Raw genomic sequence first — 20,000 nt, 5'->3', positions numbered from 1 at the left:
GGGGCTCGCCCCCTCAAACCTTCGGTGGAACAATTTGGGTTCCCAGCCGGTGTCCTAAGCTGGATGGTTGGTTTCATAAATTCCTCAATGCAATTATGATCTTAAGTTTTAATCCAGACGAAACTGCTCCCTATCCAGATGTAACATCAGAATGGCATTTCTCTTCATTTAAGTCATGAGTGTTTGTAACATTGTATTTTGGTATATTAATGGTATGGTATTAATTTGTGATTGTATTGATGCTGTTTTGAATGAAAATATCGAAAGATTCAGTTTAAAGGAGAATCAGGAAATTTATAGTTTATTATTTAAAAACTCATAACTTTATTAAATGTTATTTTTTAACTCAAGTTAAAAATTAAAAGAGGTTGCAATTCAGTAATTCAAAAATTATCATAAAAATTTTAATTGCATTTTGAGAAAACCCAAAGTTTAAAAAAAATTATAGAATAATAATAATTAAAGAATATATATATATATATATATATATATATATATATATATATATATATATATATATGTATAAAAATATTAAAAAGTGAAAAATAAACGTCAGTAACCAGAACTTGTTTCCTATGCCAAAGCCAAAATACTAAAGGCGTTACCACATTGGACAGCCAAGCACAGTTGTTACTTGAACCACGCCAGTTGTCTACTGTCAGCAGTTGCTATGAGCCTTCCACCAATGTCATTGGCAATGTGGGATATTGATTGGCCGTAGACTCCCATTGTTTTGATGGCCATAGGCTCAAATATATAGGACTGACGAAGGCTGGCATATTTTTTGCATGTTTCCACATAGGTGGCCACCGCTCTCACCGTAATACTTGTGTTGACGTAGGATTCGGCAAACGTGTCGACACAGGTGCAGTCCCAAGTTACACTTCTCCCATTCTTGTGGGGGACAATACTCAAGCCATCAAGGCATACACTTTTGCCATGGTCTAAACCAAGAGTTTCCAAGACAGATGGTACCCCTGCCCCATGAAGGGCATGCTTGACCATGTTGTTCAAGGCAGAATGTTTTTGTGAACGACCGGCACTAAAACACCATGACAAACCATGATGACCAAGTGTATCCAGCGTTCCATTGCATCAACAATTACGATGCTCACAGACCATCGCTCCAACTCGCAGGGTGACCACAATGCTCAGGGACTCTGTGTCAAGCTGGGTTCCCATGGAGGAAACGGGGACTGTGTGGAGCTCTCTTTGGTCGCTGTGGCCAAAAGACGGGCTCTGGGGACCTGAGTCCCGTTCATCAGGCTTGTAAATAACACTCTTGCCACCTCGACATCCCAAGTTTTTTGGCTGAGCCACGACAGACCTTCAGGTTTGCCGGCATTGGCATAAACCAAGCTCCATGTCAACACAGCTGCTGCCAACTCACCCATTTGCACCAAACTGCCTACGCAGGACAGAACGGCATCGACCAATGGGTGGACAGCCAGCAATGAGGAGATGAAGTCAGGGTGGGCAATGTCAGTAGCCCTCCTGAAACCCAGAGCACCATGCTTAACTGGAAGCATGGCTTGCATCCAAGCAATATTATCAAAAGCGACATTTGAAATTTTGCTAACAGTTTCGTGGATGGTGCGGTCAAAAGCTCCTAGCTGCACACCATTCAAGTAGGAGGGAGATGCATGCAAGTAAATTGATTGTGTTATATTAATGGTTCAGAGTTCATTTGTGATTGGAATGAAAATAGAGAGATTGAGTTTATAGCAGAATGAGGAAATTATGTGAGGGTTTCCACCTGTGACATTCGTGGATTCGACATTTGCAGTTTCACCATTGATGTCCACCTTACTTCTGTTGGGGTCAGCTGCAGTAAGTTTTTTTGCCCAAGTCCTTCACGAACCGGCTGTCCAGCCCCCTTCCATGCATAGCACGGGTACCTCGCTAGTCGCCTTATAAAATAAAGGAATGTTTTTCTCAAAGTCTGTCAAGAGAAAGTGGGAACAAAAACAGTTACACTGCCAAAAGTCTTTTCCTCATCAAGGAATGGTAGCCCGAATCCATTAGATGTAGTTTGGAAACCATTTATCATAACTCTCACCAAAAAAATGGACTGCTCAAGGGATACAATAGGTGTGGTTATTGCCTATCAGGAAAGACTTTTTTTTTCAAATGCATTGCAAGCGCACTTTGAACACAATCTTATAGTTAGTGCTAAGCAATGACAGGCTGCCAATTTGTAATCCTCCTATTAAGTTGCAATTGGTCACTGGCTTTGACACCAATACAAACTTTTAGTACAGACCCGAGGCATCAAAAATCGACATATATTTAACAAACAGTTTCAAATGGACCTCCTCGCTGCCATTAGAGCATTTAAATTGCATCAGATGTGGCAATAAATGTAAATTGTTGCTCCCAGCTTGCTGGCTCGATAACAGAAGACACCATTTGCATTTTTTTCTGTTTTCATCCCTACGCCGTTTACAATCCCGTGCAGGCACGGGCCAACTTGCTTGTCTGCTCAGAACCCCCTTTGGGGAGGAGTAGGCATAAAACAACTCTCCTGCAGCTCAGGAACAATTCAGCCTGATGGATCTTCTCAAGAAACACCTCGAAGAGATCAGGACCGAAAAGATCCCACAAAGCATATTAATAACCAGAGATGAGTCCATAAAGTCCAGTAGGTTTCCATGTTCGGTTCCTTCAATGCTGCAGTAAGCTTCTCAAGAGAAACGTTCGAATCAAGTTATCGCTGATCTCCAGAAAGATATGGGAGAAGATCAATCATCCAATTTGCAACTAGAGAGTTCATAAAACACGATACCCCACGCAGTGTTCAGGTATATACTTCAATTCAAATAAAACAAGTGGTGCCAGGTACAACAAATCCTGCCCATTTAAGGCATAAAATTATGTTGGGGATAAAATTTAAATTTGATACATCCTTAACCTGAATGTAGGTTCCACTATAAGCTTAGTTTGAAGTAAATCCGATCATTTTTGACGAAGTTATGAGCGAAAAACGATTTTGATCTTTTCGTGACCTTGACCTTGACCTTTGTTCCAATTGGGCCCAAAAGTTAATGTGGTCGTCCAAGGTTCATTGCCCACCTGTGGATTAAATTTGATAGTGTTTGCTTAAGCTGTTTTGCCATAAAGTTGCTAACAGACAGACAGACAAACAAGCAGTCAGAGACTGGTACTTAAGAAATTGTCAACTTGACCTCTGACCTTGTCTAATAAAAGCTGTCTCTCGAGAAGGTAGCGACGCAAACCAGAAGTTTCTACGATGATTCTGTACCAAACCATCAAAAATCGAATGTTTGACCTCACTGTGACCTTGACCTTTGACCGATTTTGACCAAAATCTAATCAGCACTAGCCATCACCCTCCTGAATCACGTGGTGTAATTTGACATTGGTCGCTTCTTCCGTTCTCGAGTTATCGTGCCTACAAACAAACAACACACAAACAGATGACGGAAGTCATCAATATACTTACGAAATCTTTAACAAACCGGACGATTACAATATCCCGCTCCCTCCCTCCGGGGGGCGGGATAATAATGATATTAAAAATCGTTCAAAATAATTCCAGAATTTTAGTGCTATTGAAAGCAGTCTTATGCACCATCCCATTTAACATGCCCAAGTACTGCTAAACTGAAGGTTCTGAGAAGTGCAAAATAGATTATTTGTGTTCTTTAGTGCTCAACTATATAATTCAATTTAAATGAAATAAAGATTCTAAAAGTCGTATATAAAAAATTTATTCCGGAATTTACCTCCGTTTAACTGTTGTTGGCGTCTGTATCGATTACACCACCCGATCTCACACGTTACGTTCATTCTTTGTGCCTGTTGTTTGTGTCCTTTATGATGTCCTGAATAACAACAAGTTTCCTGTTTGGAATGATTTTAAATGTTGTTTAACTGACAGATAGAGGGAGAAAAAAATATTTCACTCGTCTCTGCGCACGTGCGATCGGGATGAATTCAGAGCCGAAGTTCTGTTGAACGGCAGATTTGTTTTCCGATTCATGTTCTGATTTGTGTTCAACATATAACATGAAATTTAAATAAGTTGTTCCTCGATCATAACCTGACGTTTACAGACAGACGGACGTGAACCACTTGCTTGATCCCACTTTTCGCTTCACATGCGTGGGGTAATTACCTTATTTACAGTCCTGCGGTAAAATAGTTTTGATTAAAAATCTTGCAATAAGTGTTTTACGTCCCTCGGCCAAGTCAGAAGAATATCTGCTGTGAATCTGTTGAGATATTTTGAAGAATCATTCTCGTTTAAACAATGACTTGTCTGGTGTTTCAAGCTGCTCTGGCCATCCGTACATGAAATGAATGAGTGCTCCAACTCATTGACCGTGCTCTCTGACCAACTCAGCCAGAAAGGTCTGCTCTTCCATCAGCAGATGATGTCGATTGTTGTCATCAAAAACTGTCATCAAATAATATTCAGAAGTGAGGTCCAGCTAGGTAGTTTGAATGTGGGATCAATGTGGGGGTGGCGGGAGGGATCGAAGTGGTGGAGATGTTGCAGAGAAAGAGTTTGGAAGTGTTGTGTGTGCAGGAGACCAAATGGAAAGAAGACAGGGTGAGAAGGTTGGGAGGAGGCTATAAACAGCATGGAGCTTCAAGACGAGTTTCTTAAGGTCTACTATTTCAGATTGTAGCTGTGTGGCATGCTGTGGTGAAGGTGTCACATTAGCCATGGTTGGTGTAATGGAGTCGATGAGATGAGAACAGCCAGATCCACAGCAGTGGGTAGTGCACATTCTGCCTTAGCTGCAAGTATCATGCAGACTGCGGACATGTGGTGATAAACTGATGACTCGCGCTTGCTGGGAATTCCTCATTCCTGGGACACTGTTATACCAAAGCTAAATCGTCTTCACATATTATGAAACCAAAAGCAAAATGATGTCACTGGAATTGGCCAAGCAGAGCATCATTGGGTCTGCCAGCATTTGTAGGGGGCATCAAGCCCCCTACAAATATATATATATATATATATATATATATATATATATATATATATATATATATATATATATATATATGTTGTCCCAAAAAAAAATATACAACTTTTAAAATGCTTCGTTTGATCCTAAAAAAAGCAGTAATTTTGTCACCAATGCTTCATTTCTTGTTGCAGATACCCTGAAGTTTATTTTGATACCAAGCAAGCACCAGAAAAATGCCAAGACTGACCGTACAACAACGGACAAAAATTGTTGAACTTTGGCACCAGACGAAAAGAGTCATACAGGTGCAACGTCTTTACTCGAGACATTTCGGTATCCACTTGCGCCATGCACCAAACTTTCGGACAATAAAGTGCACCATCGCAAAGTTTACCAATGTGGGAACCATCTGTGACCTTAACAAGGGTCACAGTGGTCGGAAGAGGACAGGTCGTAGTGAAGAAAATGTGGAAATAGTGAGACAGGCGGTCGTTCAGAGTCCAAAAAAATCGATTCGATGACTTTCTGCTGAGACAAACATTCATAAGAGCACCGTTCAGAGGATCCTTCACCAAGACATTCATACCTTTCCATACAAAATTCAAATGGAAACGGTGCTTACTGATCGACAGAAACGCAAACGACTAGACTTTGCAAATTGGTTGAGTGGCCACCGTATTCCCCTGACCTTACTCCTCCAGACTTCTGCTTGTGGGGGTATCTCATGGACAGGATATATGGAAACCCTAGGCCTCAGACTCTTGATCAGCTGAAGGAAAACATCCACCGAGAAATCCAGAACATTCCTCAGGAAACGTTTCCCAAAGTGATAGAGAACATGATAACGCGTTTGCAAGCAGTGATCAGAAAACGTGGAGCCTACTTCGAACATGTGGTCTAAAAGAAAAAGACAATTCTATACCAAAATTTAAATTTTGGTGGCAATTTTGACATTGGTTCAATAAACTTCAACCTTTCAAGTTCAAGAAAGTTCAATAAGCTTTCTATCCAGCCATATATCTTTTTTTTAACATATATGTTATGACCATACTCTTTGCAGATGAAAAGTTGTATTTTTTTTGGGACACCCTGTATGTGTGTGTGTGTGTGTGTGTATGTATATATATATATATATATATATATATATATATATATATATATATATATATATATATATATATATATATATATATATATATATACATATACACAGCTCTGGAAAAAAATAAGAGACCACTCCAAAAAAAAATTTCATCAGCATCTCTACATGTATGGCAGCCATTTCATTCCAGTGTCTGTTGAATTCCAACACAGGCACACCTTATTCTACTTCGTGAGGTACTGATTAGGTGATCACCTGAACCGAATCTTATTTAACAAGGAAAAGTATCAAAACCACTGCTGTGGTCATCACTATCCTCTTGCAATAGGACCAGCTGGATGGCAAAAACAGTGTGTGTAGTACCTCAAAAGTAATTGGAATCAAAAAACTAACTATTGACCATGCCAAAAGAGTTAAAAGGAAAAGTTTTGAGTGAGGAAAAGAAGGGTTCAATTCTGGCTTTACTGGCAAAGGGATACAGTGAGCGTCACGTTGCTTCCATCCTTAAAATTTCAAAGACGGCGGTTCATAAGAACAAGGTCAAGCAGCAGACATTGGGGACAACAAAGCCTCAGACTGGCAGAGGGTAAAAACGACTTTCCACTGACCGGGATGATCGGCAACTCATTTGAATGTCACTCAACAACCGTCGGATGACATCAAGTGACCTACAAAAAGAATGGCAAACGGCAGCTGGGGTGAAGTGCACGGCGAGGAAGGTTCGAAACAGGCTCCTTGGGGCAGGGCTGAAGTCGTGCAAAGCTCTAAAAAAGCCCTTCATCAATGAGAAGCAAAAAAGAGCCAGGCTGAAGTTTGCAAAAGACTATAAGGATTGGACCATAGAGGACTGGAGTAAGGTCATCTTCTCTGATGAGTCCAATTTTCAGCTTTGCCCAACATCTGGTCATCTATTGGTTAGACGGAGACCTGGAGAGGCCTACAAGCCACAGTGTCTCGCACCCACTGTGAAATTTGGTGGAGGATCGGTGATGATCTGGGGGTGCTTCAGCAAGGCTGGAATCGGGTAGATTTGTCTTTGTGAATGACTCATGAATCAAGCCACGTACAAGGTTGTCCTGGAAGAACACTTGCTTCCTTCTGCTCTGACAATGTTCCCCAACTCTGAGGATTGGTTTTTCCAGCAGGACAATGCTCCATGCCACACAGCCAGGTCAATCAAGGTGTGGATGGAGGACCATCAGATCAAGACCCTGTCATGGCCAGCCCAATCTCCAGACCTGAACCCCATTGAAAACCTCTGGAATGTGATCAAGAGGAAGATTGATGGTCACAAGCCATCAAACAAAGCCGAGCTGCTTGAATTTTTGCGCCAGGAGTGGCATAAAGTCACCCAACAGCAATGTGAAAGACTGGTGGAGAGCATGCCAAGACGCATGAAAGCTGTGATTGAAAATCAGGGTTATTCCACAAAATATTGATTTCTGAACTCTTCCTAAGTTAAAACATTAGTATTGTGTTGTTCAAAAATTAATATGAACTTGTTTTTTTTGTATTATTTGAAGTCTGAAAACACTGAATCTTTGTTGTTATTATGACCAGTTGTCATTTTCTGCAAATAAATGCTCTAAATGACAATATTTTTATTCGGAATTTAGGACAAATGTTGTCAGTAGTTTATAGAATAAAACAAAAATGTTCATTTTACTCAAACACATACCTATAAATAGTAAAACCAGAAAAACTGATAATTTTGCAGTGGTCTCTTAATTTTTTCCAGATATATATATATATATATATATATATATATATATATATATATATATATATATCTATATATATATATATATATATATATATATATATATATATATATATATTTATATATCTTGTGCTATTAAATTACCAAACGATACCGGTTGATCGAAAACTGACTGCACCAGCGAAATTGATTAATTGGAGGGAGTATCGCACTCACCTGTTCTGAAGCTGTAATCTTCACTACTTAATATGCTGTGACTGACAAACCTCTGCCATATGAAAATTGTATGAAAAAGATGTATGAAAATTGTAATCTAACAGCAAAGTCAAAGACCACGGGGGTGTTCCATAAGTAAGCGGCTTGCTTACCACTCACCAATTGGCTCGTTGGATTAAAAGTGCTTTAGCAAGCACTCCAATGGAATGTAGCGCTTGACACCGCTTAACAACATGGTTGTCTCCACGTAAAAAATACCATTGTGATATTCAAGCAAAAGCCATCATTTTCAGTTTTCAGCGTTCCTCTTGTGACAGCTTCCTAAAACGAATTTGTCTTAGTAACAGCCAGAAAGAGTACTAGGAAAAGGAAAATAAATGAAAAAAGGGTGAGTTAGAAGGGGGAGTTCCCACCATGCACATATATATATATATATATATATATATATATATATATATATATATATATATATATATATATATATATATATATATATATATGGACCTGCTACCATGCATTTTGGGGAGGGGTATTGCATGTTTGTAGATTTTAAAGAATTTGGATGAAAAATACAAGCAAGACTGCATGGGTTAAAGAATGGACTGCATATTTCATATCGTTCTCTGTGACAGCAAAAACGTGAGGAAATAGCTACCAGTCATTTTGAATCTGACTATGGCAGCCATGTTTGACACCATACAAGTGGATGCATTCTGTTCGCAAGCAGCTTGCTAACCGTTCGCCAAGCACTTCCCTTCATCGCTTGCTCTGCTTGCCAAGAGGCTTGGCACGATAGCTTGGAAGTGGTTCATATTGAACAGCTGGCTTGGCTGGGATTGACTCAGCTTGTCATCCTTCCGAGGTCAGTGAAATGATTGCCAGTGTACTGGTGATTGAGGGCACTGCATTGGCGGCACAGCCCCGGCCCCAGAAAATCATGCAACCACAGGCTGCACAGGATAGCACAGCAGCTGGCTTGGCAATCGATAGCAAGCCGCTTGCGAATGGAACACTCCACTGAAGGAGGCAAAAGAAAAACTGGACAGACCAAGGTCTTCATTGTGTCAGCACTCCAAGTGGTGTCAAGCTTCACCGTAACAAAGTACATTAGAAACCTGCTATATATGTATTCACACTTCAGTCATCCTTCAAAACCAAAATCGATTCCGTGGAATAAAATCGATTTTTTTTCCCCTTTCTTCATTTCTTCAATTGAGTTATTTAGTTACAATTGGTGGCAATTATAATTTCACGAAGTTCAGGTAGACTTCGGTTTGTACACGATAACATTTTTCAAAAATATTTCGAACAAAGGATTTGTTGAGAGAAACGATGTAGGATTAATATAAAAATCTAACAACTGTTTAATTAATTGTGTTTCGGTCTGCCTTCAGAACTCTTCAAATGTCGAGTTGAATCAAATATTTTGTGACTCATCTGATCAAGTGAAAATTTCAATGTGCATTAAATATTTACAATTTATTTTCTTTCGCTTCAAAACTGATGAAATACAGACAAAGGTTAACAGTTGTACCACTGCAGGAACACCGTGAAGGACAAGCTTTTCCATTGCGGCAGCACAGTAGCAACGCAAGCAGCACGAAGGTTCCTCAGACAGCACCACATTCAAACAAACCCTCACATGACGATGTTTTATTATATACCACATTTAAACAAACCTATACATTACACAATGATTTATTATAATAAATTATAATATATAATAAATTATAATATATATTATAATAAATAAATAATAAATCATTGTGTGTAATGTGTAGGTTTGTTTAAATGTGGTAGATAATTATCTACCACATTTAAACAAACCTACACATTACACACAATGATTTATTATATACCACATTTAAACAAACCGATACATTGCACAATGATTTATTATATACCACATTTAAACAAACCGATACATTGCACAATGATATATTATATACCACATTTACACAAACCTATACATTACACACAATGATTTATTATATACCACATTTACACAAACCTATACATTACACAATGATCTCTTATATACCACATTTAAACAAACCTACACATTACACACAACGATTTATTATATACCACATTCAAACAAACCAAGACATTACACGATGATTTATTATATACCACATTTACAAAAACCTATACATTACACAATGATTTATTATATACCACATTTACACAAACCTATACATTACACAATGATTTATTATATACCACATTTACACAAACCTATACATTACACAATGATTTATTATATACCACATTTACACAAACCTATACATTACACAATGATTTATTATATACCACATTTACACAAACCTATACATTACACAATGATTTATTATATACCACATTTACACAAACCTATACATTACACACAACGATTTATTATATACCACATTCAAACAAACTGAGACATTACACGATGATTTATTATATACCACATTTACACAGACCTGTACGTAACACAATGATTTATTATATACCACATTTAAACAAATCTGTAGATGACACACAATGATTTAGTATATACCACATTTACACAAACCTGTACATTACACAATGATTCATGATATAACACATTTTCACAAACCTATACATTACACAACGATTTATAATACACCACATTAAAACAAACCTATACATTACACAACGATTTATTATATACCACATTAAAACAAACCTATGCATTACACAACGATTTATAATACACCACATTGACACAAACCTATACATTACACAATGATTTATTATATACCACATTAAAACAAACCTATACATTACACAATGATTTATTATATACCACATTTACACAAACCTATACATTACACAATGATTTATTATATACCACATTTACACAAACCTGTACATTACACAATGATTTATTATATACCACATTTACACAAACCTATACATTACACAATGATTTATTATATACCACATTTACACAAACCTATACATTACACAATGATTTATTAAATACCACATTTTAACAAACCTTAGATACATTACACAATGATTTATAATATACCACATTTAAACAAACCGACACATTACACACAAGGATTTATTAGATACCACATTTAAACAAACCAATACATTTCACAATGATTTATAATTTACCACATTTAAACAAACCTACACATAACACACAAGGATTTATTATATACCACATTTAAACAAACCTATACATTACACAATGATTTATTATATACCACATTTAAACAAATCTACACATGACACACAACGATTTATGATATACCACATTTAAACAAACCTATACATTACACAATGATTTATTATATACCACATTTAAACAAACCTAAACATTACACAATGATTTATTATATACCACATTTACACAAACCTACACATTACACAATGATTTATTATATTCCACATTTACACAAACCTATACATTACACAATGATTTATTATATTCCACATTTAAACAAACCTGTACAGCACACACAATGATTTATTATATACCACATTTAAACAAACCTGTACATCACACACAATGATTTATTATATACCACATTTAAACAAACCTGTACATCACACACAATGGTTTATTATATACCACATTAAAACAAATCTACACATTACACACAATGATTTATTATATACCACATTTAAACAAACCTGTACATCACACACAATGATTTATTATACACCACATTTAAACAAACCTGGACATCACACACAATGATTTATTATATACCACATTTAAATAAACCATGACATTACACAATGATTTATAATATACCACATTTAAACAAACCTACACATAACACAATGATTTATAATATACCACATTTAAACAAACCTACACATAACACAATGATTTATTATATACCACATTTACACAAACCTGTACATTACACAATGATTTATTATAGACCACATTTACACAAACCTGTACATTACACAATGATTTATTATATACCACATTTAAACAAACCTATACATTACACAATGATTTATTATATACCACATTTAAACAAACCATGACATTACACAATGATTTATTATATACCATATTTAAACAAACCTACACATAACACAATGATTTATTATATACCACATTTACACAAACCTGTACATTACACAATGATTTATTATATACCACATTTAAACAAACCTATACATTACACAATGATTTATTATATACCACATTTAAACAAACCTATACATTACACAATGATTTATTATATACCACATTTAAACAAACCTATACATTACACAATGATTTAGTATATACCACATTTCAACAAACCTTGACATTACACAATGATTTATTATATACCACATTTAAATAAACCTACACATTACACACAACGATTTATTGTATTCCACATTTAAACAAGCCTATACATTACACAATGATTTATTATATACCACATTTAAACAAACCAACACATGACACACAATGATTTATTATATACCACATTTAAACAAACCAAGACATGACACAATGATTTATTATATTCCACATTTACACAAACCAATACATTACACAATGATTTATTATATACCACATTTAAACAAACCAAGACATGACACAATGATTTATTATATTCCACATTTACACAAACCTATACATTACACAATGATTTATTATATACCACATTTTAACAAACCTTAGATACATTACACAATGATTTATTATATACCACATTTAAACAAACCTGTGCATCACACAATGATTTATAATATACCACATTTAAACAAACCTACACAATACACACAACGATTTATTATATTCCACATTTAAACAAACCTATACATTTCACAATGATTTATTATACACCACATTTAAACAAACCTATACATTACACAATGATTTATAATATACCACATTTAAACAAACCTGTGCATCACACAATGATTTATAATATACCACATTTAAAGAAACTGACACATTACACACAACGATTTATTATATACCACATTTAAACAAACCAATACATTTCACAATGATTTATAATTTACCACATTTAAACAAACCTACACATAACACACAACGATTTATTATATACCACATTTAAACAAACCTATACATTACACAATGATTTATTATATACCACATTTAAACAAACCTACACATTACACACAACGATTTATTATATACCACATTTAAACAAACCTACACATTACACACAACGATTTACGTCAGGTCAGGTTCGATCTGTGACCTGCTACAGGTACCATGTAAACCTGTACTAACCTGTTCCATGGTCGGGTTGTCGGCGACTAAACCGTCTCCCCCACCAGGTTTTCTGGTGAGGAGGGTGTTTGGATATGGACACCCAGCAGGATTAAAAACAAAACCTGTCAAAGGGCGGAGGAGCTCCTTGTGAGCCAACGGCCATCCATATCTAGTGCCCAACTGTGTCTGCGGACGTCCTCCTGCAGTTGGGTTACTTCTTATTAGGAGGTTGGTGGCAGGATTTGCACTCCGGCCACCGTAAAACCCTTCATTCCGCAAAATGCAAAAACGCAAAAAAATCTGAAAACCCACTCCGTGGGAGTACCTCCTGCGCAGCTTCCCTTCGCAGGGCAGCTCACCGGATGACGGGATTGGGGCAAAGCCTTCGGGACCCCCAATCTTTGATAGGAAGGAAACCACGGGGTAACATCCCTGGGTCAGATTGCGGGAGAGTGTGTCGGAGTGGTGCTGAGGTGTCGTCCACCAGACGGCGGTCTCCTTGGGTTAACCTGAGGCGGTCCCTTCGGGTGGGTGCCTGGAATGTCCTATCCCTAAGAGAGGATGATCACCTGTCTCTGTTATCATCTGAGCTCAAGCGTTTGGACATCGGGATTGCAGCTCTCTCTGAGGTTCGGAGACCGGATTGCGGCGAGATAATGGTGGGTGGTTACACCTACTATTGGTCTGGTCGCTCTGATGGTTACCATACCCAAGGAGTTGCTGTAGCTGTGTCCAATAAGCTGACCCCAATGATAATTGAGGTAACACCGGTCAACGAGCGTATTATGAGATTAAGGATTCGCCACTCCTTGGGTGTCATTTCCCTGGTCTCTATTTATGCTCCGACTGAGGCGAGTGATCTCACCGTGAAGGATGCATTCTACGCCACACTCGAGTCTGTGGTTGATCAGTGCCCCAGACGAGATACACTTCTAGTCTTGGGGGATTTCAATGCATCGACTGGAACTGATAGGGATGGTTATGAGCTGTGTGTTGGTCCCCATGGGTCAGGAACTATGAACCAGAATAGCACTAAGTTCCTTGACTTTGCAAGAAGTCATGGACTTAGGGTGACTGGTTCATGGTTTCAGCGCCCGCAAGCTCATCGCTGGACTTGGTATTCCAACGCTGGCGGTGTGGCAAAGGAGATTGACCATGTCCTCATTGACGGTCGTTGGAGGATGATCCAGAACTGCAGGGTCTACCGGAGTGCTCAGTTCCTCAACACTGACCACAGGCTTGTTGTAGCAACTCTAAAGCTGCACCTTAAATCCTGGAGAATGGTACCATCCCAGCCTAGGCTGGATGTTGCCAAGCTCAGGGATGAGAGAGTAGCTGAGGAGTTTGCGAACAGGCTGAGTGGACACTTGGGGGGTCTGGGTGCTTTGGGGGGTCCTGAAGAGTTGTGGAGCACCTTCAAGACCACCGTCCTTGATGTTGCCGGTGAATGCCTTGGAGTTCACCGCAGGGCAAAGAAGAATTTTGTCTCTCAAGGGACACTGGATACCATCGACCAGAGTCGCAGGGCCAGGCTGAATGGCAGAGCTGAGCTGTTCAGGGAGCTGAGGCGTAAAACTGTACGTGCACTGAGGGTGGACAAGGAGGCCTATGTGCAAGGAATCTGTGAGGGGGTAGAGCATCACCTGTGGACAGGTGATTCTCGTCCCGCTTACAGGGGAATTCGCACATTACGTTCATCCAATCCCATCCCTCGGAGCACTGCAGTTCGAGCAGAGAGTGGTAGGCTCTTGACAGAGGAGTCTGAAGTGAAGGCCCGCTGGGCCGGTTACTTTGAGCGGTTGTACCAGGCTGATCCCCCAGCTGTCGAGTTGGACGTCAAGGGTGTTACAATCCCTGTTGCTGACCCTCGAATCAACTGTGGTCCACCATCGCTTGTGGAAACACGGGCTGCGGTGAACCAGTTGAAACAGGGCAAAGCTCCAGGGATCTGTGGCATCCATGCTGAACTTCTCAAGGCTGGTGGAAATGCTGCACTCGTGTCGTTGCATGCAGTTTTGTGCTCTGCCTGGAACACAGGCATCATCCCAACTGACTGGAAGAGGGGCCTTGTTGTCCCTCTCTGGAAAGGGAAGGGTGATCGCCAAGACTGCAACAACTACCGAGGGGTGACGCTGCTCTCAGTGCCGGGCAAGGTCTTTGCTCGGATAATTCTAGATAGGGTTCGCCACCATCTGCTTGAGCACCAGCGTCCAGAGCAGTCAGGCTTTACACCAAAGAGGTCAACGATTGACCGTATCCTTGCACTTCGTGTCCTCACCGAACGCAGACGAGAGTTTCGGCAGGGGCTGCTTGCAGCCTGTGTTGATCTCTGTAAAGCGTTCGATTCAGTGAATCGGGATGTCCTCTGGAGGATTCTTGGTCTTCATGGGGTGCCACCGAAACTGATCGATCTGATGTCTGAACTCTACTCTGGTACTGAGAGTGCTGTGAAGTGTGGTGGTGCCATCTCTGACTTATTTCCAGTTGTTACTGGAGTTCGTCAGGGATGTGTACTTGCCCCCACACTTTTCAGCACTTGTATGGACTGGATTTTTGGGAGGATGTCGGAGCGATCAAGTTGTGGTGCATCGTTTGGCAATGTCAAGATCTCGGACCTTGACTTTGCAGATGATGCAGTCATCTTTGCGGAGACTTTAGACATCCTCTTGGGGGCCCTCGAGGTGCTGAATGAGGAGTCGGAGCCGTTGGGATTATGGATTTCTTGGGTCAAAACTAAGATCCAGGCTTTCGGTGACATCTTGGATGCTGCTGTCCTGTCTGTGTCTGTTTGTGGTGAGGATGTTGAGGTCGTGGATAGATTCACTTACCTTGGCAGTGATATTCATGTCTCCGCAGGTTGTGAGCCGGAGGTCAATAGACATCTGGGTCAGGCCTGGGGAGTCATGGATTCACTGGATCATGGGGTGTGGCGCTGCCGGTACCTGTGCGGGAGGACGAAAGTCCGAGTCTTCAGGTCCTTGGTACTTCCAGTCTTGCTCTATGGGTGCGAAACTTGGACTTTGACCAAGGATCTGAGACGGAGACTTAATTCCTTTGGTACCAGGTCTCTTCGGAGAATCCTTGGCTATCGCTGGTCGGATTTTGTGTCCAACGAGCGGTTGCTGAGAGAGACTCGGATGAGATTTGTTACCTGCATAGTCCGTGAGCGTCAGCTGCGGCTGTATGGACATGTGGCTCGTTTTCCTGACGCTGATCCTGCTCACCAGATTCTCTCAGCGAGGGAGTCTCATGAGTGGAGGAGGCCAGTTGGCCGACCACGTGCCTCATGGTTGCAGCAGGTTGACCATCATCTAAAGGAGATGGGGATGGGCCTGGCATCTGCCTGGGGGATGGCCAGACGGAGGCCCCTGGAGTACCGGCGGAAAGTGGACGCAGCGACGCGCTGTTCTGGCACATGCTCCCATACCTGACCTGACATTTAAACAAACCTACACATTACACACAACGATTTATTATATACCACATTTAAACAAACCTACACATTACACACAACGATTTATTATATACCACATTTAAACAAACCTTTACATTACACAATGATTTATTATATACCACATTTAAACAAACCTAAACATTACACAATGATTTATTATACACCACATTTAAACAAACCTGTACATTACACACAATGGTTTATTATATACCACATTTAAACAAACCTATACATTACACAATGATTTATTATATTCCACATTGACACAAACCTATACATTACACAATGATTTATTACATACCACATTTAAACAAACCTGTACAGCACACACAATGATTTATTATATACTACATTTACACAAACCTATACATTACACAATGATTTATTATATACCACATTTACACAAACCTAAACATTACACAATGATTTATTATACACCACATTTAAACAAACCTGTACATTACACACAATGGTTTGTTATATACCACATTTAAACAAACATATACATTACACAATGATTTATTTTCCACCACATTTAAACAAACCTGGACATCACACACAATGATTTATTATATACCACATTTAAACAAACCTTGACATTACACAATGATTTATTATATACCACATTTAAACAAACCTACACATTACACAATGATTTATTATATACCACATTTAAACAAACCTACACATAACACAATGATTTATTATATACCACATTTACACAAACCTGTACATTACACAATGATTTATTATACACCACATTTAAACAAACCTATACATTACACAATGATTTATTATATACCACATTTACACAAACCTAAACATTACACAATGATTTATTATACACCACATTTAAACAAACCTGTACATTACACACAATGGTTTATTATATACCACATTTAAACAAACCTATACATTACACAATGATTTATTATATTCCACATTTACACAAACCTATACATTACACAATGATTTATTATATACCACATTTAAACAAACCTGTACAGCACACACAATGATTTATTATATACCACATTTACACAAACCTATACATTACACAATGATTTTTTATATATCACATTTACACAAACCTAAACATTACACAATGATTTATTATACACCACATTTAAACAAACCTGTACATTACACACAATGGTTTGTTATATACCACATTTAAACAAACCTATACATTACACAATGATTTATTATATTCCACATTTACACAAACCTCTACATTACACAATTATTTATTATATACCACATTTAAACAAACCTGTACAGCACACACAATGATTTATTATATACCACATTGAAACAAACCTGTACATCACACACAATGGTTTATTATATACCACATTTAAACAAACCTACACATTACACACAATGATTTATTATATACCACATTTAAACAAACCTGTACATCACACACAATGATTTCTTTTCCACCACATTTAAACAAACCTGGACATCACACACAATGATTTATTATATACCACATTTAAACAAACCTGTACATCACACACAATGGTTTATTATATACCACATTTAAACAAACCTTGACATTACACAATGATTTATTATATACCACATTTAAACAAACCTACACATTACACAATGATTTATTATATACCACATTTAAACAAACCTACACATAACACAATGATTTATTATATACCACATTTGCACAAACCTGTACATTACACAATGATTTATTATACACCACATTTAAACAAACCTATACATTACACAATGATTTATTATATACCACATTTAAACAAACCAACACATGACACACAACGATTTAGTATATACCACATTTAAACAAACCTATACATTTCACAATGATTTATTATATACCACATTTAAACAAACCTATACATTACACAATGATTTATTATATACCACATTTACACAAACCTGTACATTACCCTATGATTTAATAGATACCACATTTAAACAAACCTATACATTACACAATGATTTATTATATACTACATTTACACAAACCTATACATTACACAATGATTTATTACATACCACATTTACACAAACCTATACATTACACAATGATTTATTATACACCACATTTAAACAAACCTGTACATTACACACAATGGTTTATTATATACCACATTTAAACAAGCCTTTACATTACACAATGATTTATTATATTCCACATTTAAACAAGCCTTTACATTACACAATGATTTATTACATTCCACATTTACACAAACCTATACATTACACAATGATTTATTATATACCACATTCAAACAAACCTGTACATCACACACTGATTTATTATATACCACATTTACACAAACCTACACATTACACAATGATTTATTATATACCACATTTAAACAAACCTATACATCACACACCGATTTATTATATACCACATTTACACAAACCTACACATTACACAATGATTTATTATATACCACATTTACACAAACCTACACATTACACAATGATTTATTATATACCACATTTACACAAACCTATACATTACACACTGATTTATTATATACCACATTTACACAAACCTATACATTACACAATGATTTATTATATACTACATTTACACAAACCTATACATTACACAATGATTTATTACATACCACATTTACACAAACCTATACATTACACAATGATTTATTATACACCACATTTAAACAAACCTGTACATTACACACAATGGTTTATTATATACCACATTTAAACAAGCCTTTACATTACACAATGATTTATTATATTCCACATTTACACAAACCTATACATTACACAATGATTTATTATATACCACATTCAAACAAACCTGTACATCACACACTGATTTATTATATACCACATTTACACAAACCTACACATTACACAATGATTTATTATATACCACATTTAAACAAACCTATACATCACACACCGATTTATTATATACCACATTTACACAAACCTACACATTACACAATGATTTATTATATACCACATTTACACAAACCTACACATTACACAATGATTTATTATATACCACATTTACACAAACCTATACATTACACACTGATTTATTATATACCACATTTACACAAACCTATACATTACACAATGATTTATTATATACCACATTTACACAAATCTATACATTACACACAATGATTTATTATATACCGTATTTAAACAAATCTATACATTACACACAATTATTTATAATATACCACACTTAAACAAACCCATACATAACACACAATGATTTATTGTATACATTTAAACAAGCCCATACATTCCACACAATGATTTATTATATACCACATTTAAATAAATCTATAAATTGCACACAATGA

Source organism: Eptatretus burgeri, chromosome 15, assembly GCF_056783735.1.
Source record: "Eptatretus burgeri isolate ZD-2024b chromosome 15, Ebu_testis_v1, whole genome shotgun sequence".
Lineage (NCBI taxonomy): Eukaryota > Metazoa > Chordata > Myxini > Myxiniformes > Myxinidae > Eptatretus > Eptatretus burgeri.
The sequence above is the reverse complement of the archived record's forward strand: the minus strand, read 5'-3'. Positions refer to the sequence as shown.